At 34.2% G+C, this 8,911-nt stretch overlaps 1 non-coding gene across 1 annotated transcript; it reads right to left on the bottom strand.

Moving 5' to 3' along the window:
• Positions 1–8,430: 8,430 nt before the first annotated feature.
• Positions 8,431–8,504, bottom strand: TRNAS-GCU (transfer RNA serine (anticodon GCU)). Its single transcript has one exon. It is a non-coding gene; the product is annotated as a tRNA-Ser (tRNA).
• Between the last annotated feature and the right edge of the window lie 407 nt (positions 8,505–8,911).

Raw genomic sequence — 8,911 nt, 5'->3', positions numbered from 1 at the left:
CGTACCTCGATTGTAGTGATTTAGTTCGTTTACCATGATTCGAATGTTAAAACCGTTTATAGTTTATTTTTGAAATGTAATTTGAAAGACACACACATACTGTAAATTAGAGATGAGCTTAAACGATATTTTCAAATATCTGTGACAACTGTGACTATGACAGTTAAATATCTGTGACTTTTACCTGTGATTTTGTCACACCGATATTTTATATCGATAAGTAAGTACAATATGCATGAATTACACCGATATTTTGTCACACCGATAAAAATTAACAGGAAATATTGAATGTGAATACGATTTCTCTATACACGCCACACATCAGTGATTTATATGGGAAAACCAAACAAATAAATTATGTACATGTACCATTAACAAATAAATACATACCTAACTGAACAGTAATATGTCGAAAATTAACCTCATGTACCAAGATGTTATATTGTAAATATTGAATTAGATGATAATTATTAAATGTAGTTGAGTATGGAGAAATTGAGGTTATGTGATTACTCTAATCGTTTTAAAAAATTTATCCTTTTTATTATATATATATATATATATATATATATATATATATATATATATAGGTAATATAATGGATAAATTATTTTAAGTCGTGCATTAACATTATAATATTGAGTCATAGAATAAAAATTAACGAAACATAAGTATTCGGAAAAACATTGGAAAATAATTACAAAACAAAGCAGTTGTTCACGCAGGATTTTACACAAAATAAAGTACTGGTAACCAATGGTGTTATTATTTAAATCGTGCAATCACTTCATCATTTATAGTACGATGGTGAAACTAGCGCTGAAGTAGTTTCGGCGATTTCGGACGTGAAAATCGTTGCATTTATAAGGATTTTTTTTTTATGGAGAGTAGTTGATCGGGTTAAACTAGCGCTGAGATAATTTCGGTCATTTCGGAAGTGAAAATCATTGAATTTGATTTCTTGTGGAGATCCAGTTGATCGTATATGCAAGGCATAACAAAGCCTGAACTAACCAAACCTAACCTGTCACAGATTCGTATATTCAAGGTGTATACACGGAGTAGGAAGAGAACTACCTGAACGCTAGTTTAGTTGTTGATCGTATATGTCTAAGCATAATAAAAGCTTAAACTAACCAAACCTGGCCTGTCACAGATTCGTATATGCAAGGGGTATTTTCAATTTTTGCTAACTACCCCATATTGTTATATTTAAAGGTTGAAAATTACTTGCAAGTTGATGATTTTAAGAATATCTAGACAAATATCACTAAATATAAAGTTTAGAACATTGATTAGGCCTATTAATTTGGGTGAAATAACACTCCACATGAGTACCAATGTTAGGAAGCACTGCGCTATTTCCTACGAGTTAATAACCATAAACAACATAATGAACATATTACAAATAATTTTGTTTTAAATTTAATTATTTTAATTAATACTAAGATGCACTGTTCGTGTTAGAGCTTTACATTAAAACTGGATCATACATAAATGACAGAAGTACAGGTAAAGTTATTAAAATAATGTTGTAGGCTCATTTAACTATTCTGTTTGTAATTAAAAGTATAACTGCAAAAATATTGTTACTACGTAAAAATTGAGTGGAAAATGCATGTAAATTAATATAAATTCACAGTTATATGAAAATGTAAAGATCTCGTGGAATACATAAAACATTTATAAAACATATAGGCCTATAGAGACTAAACAAAATGTCAGACTCGTCATTATATCATTATAGTGCCCCTAATAACTTTGCAACAAAACATCACTTTGCAAAAAATAATATTGAACAAAATATCACGAAAAAATATTCATATCACCGCCAGATTGCTGCTATTGTATCATGCACATGCGCAAACCCACGACGTAGAGGAGAAAATATCAGTCACAGAGTACTGAATCAACACCGCCTACTGAATACGGAGCAGATTTCGATAGCGATATTTTGTCACAGATATTTCGCGTCATCAGTCACAGGTTTATCTGTGACAAAAAAAATACCTGTGACAAAATATCGGTTTGTGAAATATCGGCCATCTCTACTGTAAATGCAATAAATTACGAATAAAACAGAATAAAGCAAGGCGAACTTTTCCTTTTTTGTATAAACAATGCATTTTATAACTCCAAAATTAAGACATATGACTCACTCACTCTCTCTCTCTCTCTCTCTCTCTCTCTCTCTCTCTATATATATATATATATATATATATATATATATATATATACACATACATACATATACGTTTTAAGATTTAAATAGATGGGTGTTATATATGTTTAATTTTTCACTTATTTACAGGAAACTGTCACATTAAAATACAGCATATCTTTTAATAATATTACTCCCTTTACGAAATTCGTCGATTACTACTGAAATAGAGTGGAATTATTGGCACTGTGAAAATGAAATTTCAAGAATCTGACACATAAGTTTGTAAGACAAAATACCGCTATCAAATTATATGAAAGAAATAGTGGAATGAGATAAATACAATAGTATTATTGACATATTATCTACTACGCATAAAAATTTTTTCATCTCAAAATCTAATAAGGAGAAATATATGTAAATTAAATACTTTTAGCATTTTCGAGTTGTTCAAATATTAAATTATTATTCTAAAAGTTAACTGTCCCTTTCTCTCATCTTTTCCATTTACATAATCATGAGGAATACTTTTCAGTTGTTGTTTCTATGCTTTAGTCGCAGAATATCCACAAATGTGTCCGAATAAAATTTACTTCCTATCGAAATTATACTACACTTATGATTCAAATCGCTTTGAATCATATTTCCTCAGCGAGATCATAACCCTCATTAAAGTTGATAGGATTATGTCCTAGCCTGTAATTTACTAAACTGCTGCTGGAACATATACAATTCAAAACCTGAGTAAAATTTCTGCCACTGAAATTGATATGGCTGAGGTAATGAAAGAATGCAACTTAATCGTCTGAAAATAGAAAAATAAATTAATACAACGAATATTAATATTACGTTCTCCTTTAAGTTGAGCTTGTAGTAAAATATTCTTAAGTAGAGATCCTTGTAATTTGCATATTATGTAACACTGGCTTCTAAATAAACGAATTACAGTAAATAAAGTATATAAGTTTGGAAAAACGGAAATGGTGTGAAAAGCTGAATATTGGGCGCTGAGAAGGGGGATTGGTAATTCCAATGACTATTGCAATCCCATTAAGTTTAAAATGTCATCATCATGGCCATTAGTGATGTGCGAAGTTTACTCACTAAGTTTTAATGCGAGTAAATCAGATGCCCTTGAATTGATATGTAGCGTAATACATTCATATAAACAATGTATTTTGTCAGGATCTGCGACAAGTTTCGCTTATGATTTTTTCATTTATTTTAATTTAAAAATTTATCTTAAGATTTAAATTTTCTTTCGAATATATATTTATACAGTTACCTTTCAGTTCACATTTCACACTACAGAATGAAGGAATATCCTACACCACTAAACATTTTCTCACTGAAATTATTGAAATATTTATTACAGGATTTGATTGCAGAAAAGACCTGAGATACCTCAAATAAGAAACAAACGGTAAACCAAACAAATATTTTCCTCCAAATGAGGAAAGTAAACCTATTAATTACTGGTGATGTAATATCAAGCCGGATTTTCTAATCTGTACACGATAATAAAGAATTCAATATTAAAGGTACGATTAGCATTATAATATTGCTGATGTTAATGAAGAATATCTTATGTTATAAAGAATGAAATATATAATTTAATGGACTAGACTTTCTACTTCGTCTTCTGTAAGTAACTAAATAAATATTAAGCGTTATTCACCGTTTGGAAGTAGTGCTCAACATGTTTGCGAAACTAGTGAATCCGAAATCGAATCATGGCTGGAATAAATTGCCTGATTGAGGTTTTATCCGGGAACTTCCGTCTATAGATTAAGAGCAAATGCTGGTTAACTTATATCGCCGGACCCTGGGTTCATTGCACCATTATTTGTATATGCCATTTTATCACACGATGCTAACAGAATCGGACCTAGTGTGTGTCCCAACCACAGAACAAGATTCTTCATCCTATTCGCGATGAAGTAGACAGAGGCGCAAATGGCTATAATTCAATTTGAGCTTCCTAATTAGGCAATAAAATTTGGCGAAGTCTTGCTTATGTAACATCTTAAAAATGTCTAAACAAATAGATTCAGTTTTGGCTCTGTACGAACGACAGTAAGTTGTAGACTGAGAAGTCGAAAACCCAAACATAAAGTTTTAAAATTTTAATTATACTCTAAAAAGTAGAAGAGGAAGAAAGATAACTGGAACCAAGATGACGGGAAGCTGTTTCAAGTTGGTTCATCTCCCACTAAGTTTTGCTTCGTTTGATGGAATGACAAAAGTCTGATTACAGTTCGTCAACCAGCTTAAGTATGACCCTATTTGTTCACATTGAAAGTTGGATGAGTTCTGAGGATAAATGGAGAGCAGGTGTGCATTAGCTTCTTAGACGACACTGGTGAAATACAATCTCAGAAAAGTGTAAGGAGCACATCCGCCACCTCTGTTGCGTATAAGAGTATGTGCATATATAATGTAAATAACACCAAAAAGGGGCTATGTCCTATGACTAGAAATACGATTTCTTCCAACTACATGACTGTTATAAATATAATGTAAAAGATAGGATCTTATATTTATGTCGCATCCGCGATATACAACACTTTATGACCTGATTTTTAACATTAGTAGTCACATGGAGGTTAGAACGACCCCCAATTAAAAACACGAATTAAAAAATAAAATATCCTGTTTCTACGTAAATCTTCCAGTTCATATGCATAAACTTGTCATAATCTTCTGGAGTAAGAGTTTTCATATATATGTAATCACAAAAAATAACACAGAACGTGTGGATTAATATATGATATTTGTAGTCTCGTGGGGGGCGATAGAACTCCAAGAATAGAAAATTAGAATTAGCGCAGCAAATAATAGTGATAAACTGGAAGTATTCGTGTGATCGTATTGCCGAAACCCTTTTATGAAGGTACTGATATGCTGAGCAATGTAGGCAACTGCGTAAAAATGATACAAACCAACATATAGGCTAACACTGGGGGTGAACATGCTCCCACGCGATTACTTAAATGTTAAACGTACCAGATTTTGTCCTACTATAACTCTCTATTTCACGTTACCATTCACATAATTTCTGATAATTATATAGTCATATGATAAAAGCGTAACACAAAGTGGTGATAAAAGTTAGGTGATGCTCGTAAAGACTATAATCACAAGACTGTCATTTTGACGGGTGTCATTTTTAATTACAATTTTGCCAATGTTAAATTTAGTATACGGTCTCCATGTTCTATGACATTTAATAAATATTTATACTCTACACATCTATAAAAATTAATTTTCAGTCCTCCTTCTGAACGATGGTACAAATCATTATTACTGTAAATACTATCTATCTATCACCCCTCTTTTGGCGGGTACATCCATTTACGTAGATGCTTCCGTGCAAAAGCTGATTCAACATGCAACGAAACTGTATTTATCAGAGGCAAGAGTTTTTGTTATTACCGATTAGCGAGAAAGTTGCTTATTGTTCAAAAATATCTAATATGTATTTTCCAAAATATTAATTTGAAGTGGCTTGCATTACTTTTTCGCGAATGCTTTTTTAATTCTGCCTATTTTCTAGCGATAAATTAAAAATCTCTGTATCTTTTTCCATTTTGTATAGTAAAATGTACATTTGTTTCAAGTTGCATAAAATAAACAGCACCTTACAAATAAAACTTGAATTAGGCATTCACAACTTCATGCAATAAAATCAGAAGCATTAATAACTAGAGCTCGGTATTTACTTATTTGCCTATTTTGTTCCTTTAGTTAGAATCGTAGGCTTTCTATGGTTATATATAAATATATTTCATGCTTACTGCAGCAAAGTATACTAATTTTATAGTGCCCATAAATGAAGAATGGGATCCCAAAACACGCTTCGTCCATTTGACCATATATAATATTTATACATACCAGTATATATCCATGGCTAAGAAATAAAGATGAGCACGGGCAGACCGCGGTCCTCCAGCCGACTACCTGTACAGAGTAAGCCCACCAAACTTGCCCTCGGTCCTGGTGAACTCCTGATTCAGAGTTCGATCTCTAGGCAATGAACTCTAACTCGACTGAGCACGAGACCGCTAGCCAGCGGAGACCAAGCAGGCCGCAGCTAGTCCTTCACAGTTCGTGTAAACTCCGAGCCCGTCTCAAAGACATCTCTTTCTGTCCGTTTTCGATTCTTCTACAGTATTAACAGAACGATTAGAAGAAAATAGTGTACGCATTCTGTGAGTTTACACTGATCTGCCGTAACGCGGCGCTGCTACCGCTATGAGCGTGACCCGGATGGAGTTCACAGTGCTTGTTACGCTGAAATGTCTTCCATTTAACCCAGCTATTCAACTTAAGAAATACCTTTATAGTCCCTTATTCATAATTAATAGTCTTCTGTCATGTAATACTATTATGAATGTTCGTAACAGAAAATGCAATGGGATCTGAACCGTTCTGTAAGCAATTTTTAAGTTCAGTATTTAAATAAGTAATCTTTTCGTAACGAGTTGCGAATTCAGGAACAGAAAAAAACCTACAAAATGCTAGTAAATAAAGAGTTGAATGATATTTTGCGTGCCTAGAAATGAATTAAATTACTCACCGTGATTAGTTGCCTGCTTCTAATTGTATAACTTGTATAAGAATTTTAGCGAGAATATCACCTGGAGTAGCGTTTTTGCTAGCGTAAATAGCAATTGGATGAATCCAATCTTGCATAAATGGCATAAACATAAATACTAATGCATGATTTGCAAATTGTTTCCTTTGGACATCAGTCGTGAGATCTCCGAAATAAACAAATTCGTATACTTTAAGGGAATACTTATTAAATTGAATTTCTTCTCTGAGTTTGACCTCATCGAATATTACCACTCCGTAACGTTTATTCTCATCTATTTCGTCATTTCGGTAAATTAGGAAAAATGTAAAGTACAGCTCCTGGTTGTAATTTTCAATGCACTCGCGGTATTTCTGTCTTATGACTTTTTATAATAAAACAGTCTGATTTTATAATCATGTATTCGGAAAAATGCATATCACAAAATATGGTTATTTACCGAAAGCTGCCTATTTCTACTGTATTTCGATCTACAACCCAGAACAAAACAGTACGGCATTTTTTAAATTATTTTGTAAACCACAATACAATATTCTTTTGTCACTGGTTAATTCAAAGCACAAAAAATTAACATCTACATAACCCTAAACAACAAAGCATACTAATAACCCGTAGAAACTTTTGTAATTATTTTGTAAACCACCACACAATACTGTATTCCTTTGTCTTTGGTTAATCCAAAGCACAAATTGAAGATATCTACATAACCCTCAACAACAAACTTGTAACTTTTTATACAAAACAAGAATGTAATTTAATTATTTCAGCAATAATAATCACTCTCTAAAATTTAATTCTACTCCCGTCAACAGTGGGAGTTGCACTCCACACAGCAACACAGTATTCGTTATTGCACTCCACAGACGACAATGACAATTCACTTGGATTATTGAGAACAACAATGAACTGTTAATCTTAACTAATGTTCACAAAGCACTATTTACAAATCAGAACTCTTCACAGCTCGTTTGCCTTGGCTAGTTCTTCTAGCTCAGTCACTCGAGTTCACAGTAACTCCAACCCCAGACCTTCAGAGACAATCCGCTGAACTTCGAACTCAGGTCCCCCAACTGCGGTCCACTGCACTCAAACTCAGGACTTTCGGCTCCACAGTTACGGACACAACTCAAGTCGAACTTCGGTCTCAAAGCTGGCTTCACTGCTACACAAGACTGGCTGGCTTGCTGTCCAACGATTACAACAACACTGCTCAAGTTCACTCGCATGTCGTAATTAATAACCACACCATAGTTACGAGAAAGTACGATTGCTCGAAATTTCAAGAAGATGGCGCCTATCTAGGCTTCCCTGGATTACTCTCCTCAATCACCAGCTGCTTTACTCCCCCCCCCTCTCTGCCGCGGACTAGAGTGACATCGCTCCTCTTACATCGCGCCCCTCCAGACCCTAGCGGTTGCAGCCCTCTTCGACGCGTTTTCTTGTGCGCCCCGCCCTCTGCGGGACGCGTGATCGAGCCTCGACTTGGCTATCACAATATTAACAATCCCTAGCAACTTTCATTATTAAACGCGCGAGAAATATATTTTCGAGGTGTCTGACTTCAGACAACCGATATATCCTAGCGATCGAAGCGCCACTATTTGTTAGGTCCGCCACCGATACTGGCAAAGTGCGTACACTATTTCTTGTGAATAATTTCAAGGAAAAATTGTTCCGGGGCCGGGTATCGATCCCGGGACCCTTCGCTTAGCGCGCGAACGCTCTACCGACTGAGCTACCCCAGGAACTATACACGACACCGACACCTCACAATTTTTCTTTTGTATCCATATAACTCAAATGGGCTGACAAGACGCCAGAACTCAATTATGAGTGCACACAAATACTTTGTGACTTATGTGGCTTTCTGTTAACGTACCTCCAGTAACGAATGTATTATACATTTCTCATTGTTGTGCAATGGATGCTAAGTTTGTGAAGAAATTGTTCTGTGTTTTGGAATTTCACACTATTACCTCAGTGATTACTAGGCAACGTGAATTTCGTAGAAAATCTGCATAATACATTCGTTACTGGAGATACGTTAACAGAAAGCCACAATAAGTCACACAGTATTTGTGTGCACTCATAGTTGAGTTCTGGCGTCTTGTCAGCTCATTTGAGTTAAGTGGATACAAAGGAAAAATTGTGAG

Source organism: Periplaneta americana, chromosome 8, assembly GCF_040183065.1.
Source record: "Periplaneta americana isolate PAMFEO1 chromosome 8, P.americana_PAMFEO1_priV1, whole genome shotgun sequence".
In the NCBI taxonomy this organism is placed as follows: domain Eukaryota; kingdom Metazoa; phylum Arthropoda; class Insecta; order Blattodea; family Blattidae; genus Periplaneta; species Periplaneta americana.
The sequence above is the reverse complement of the archived record's forward strand: the minus strand, read 5'-3'. Positions and strand labels throughout refer to the sequence as shown.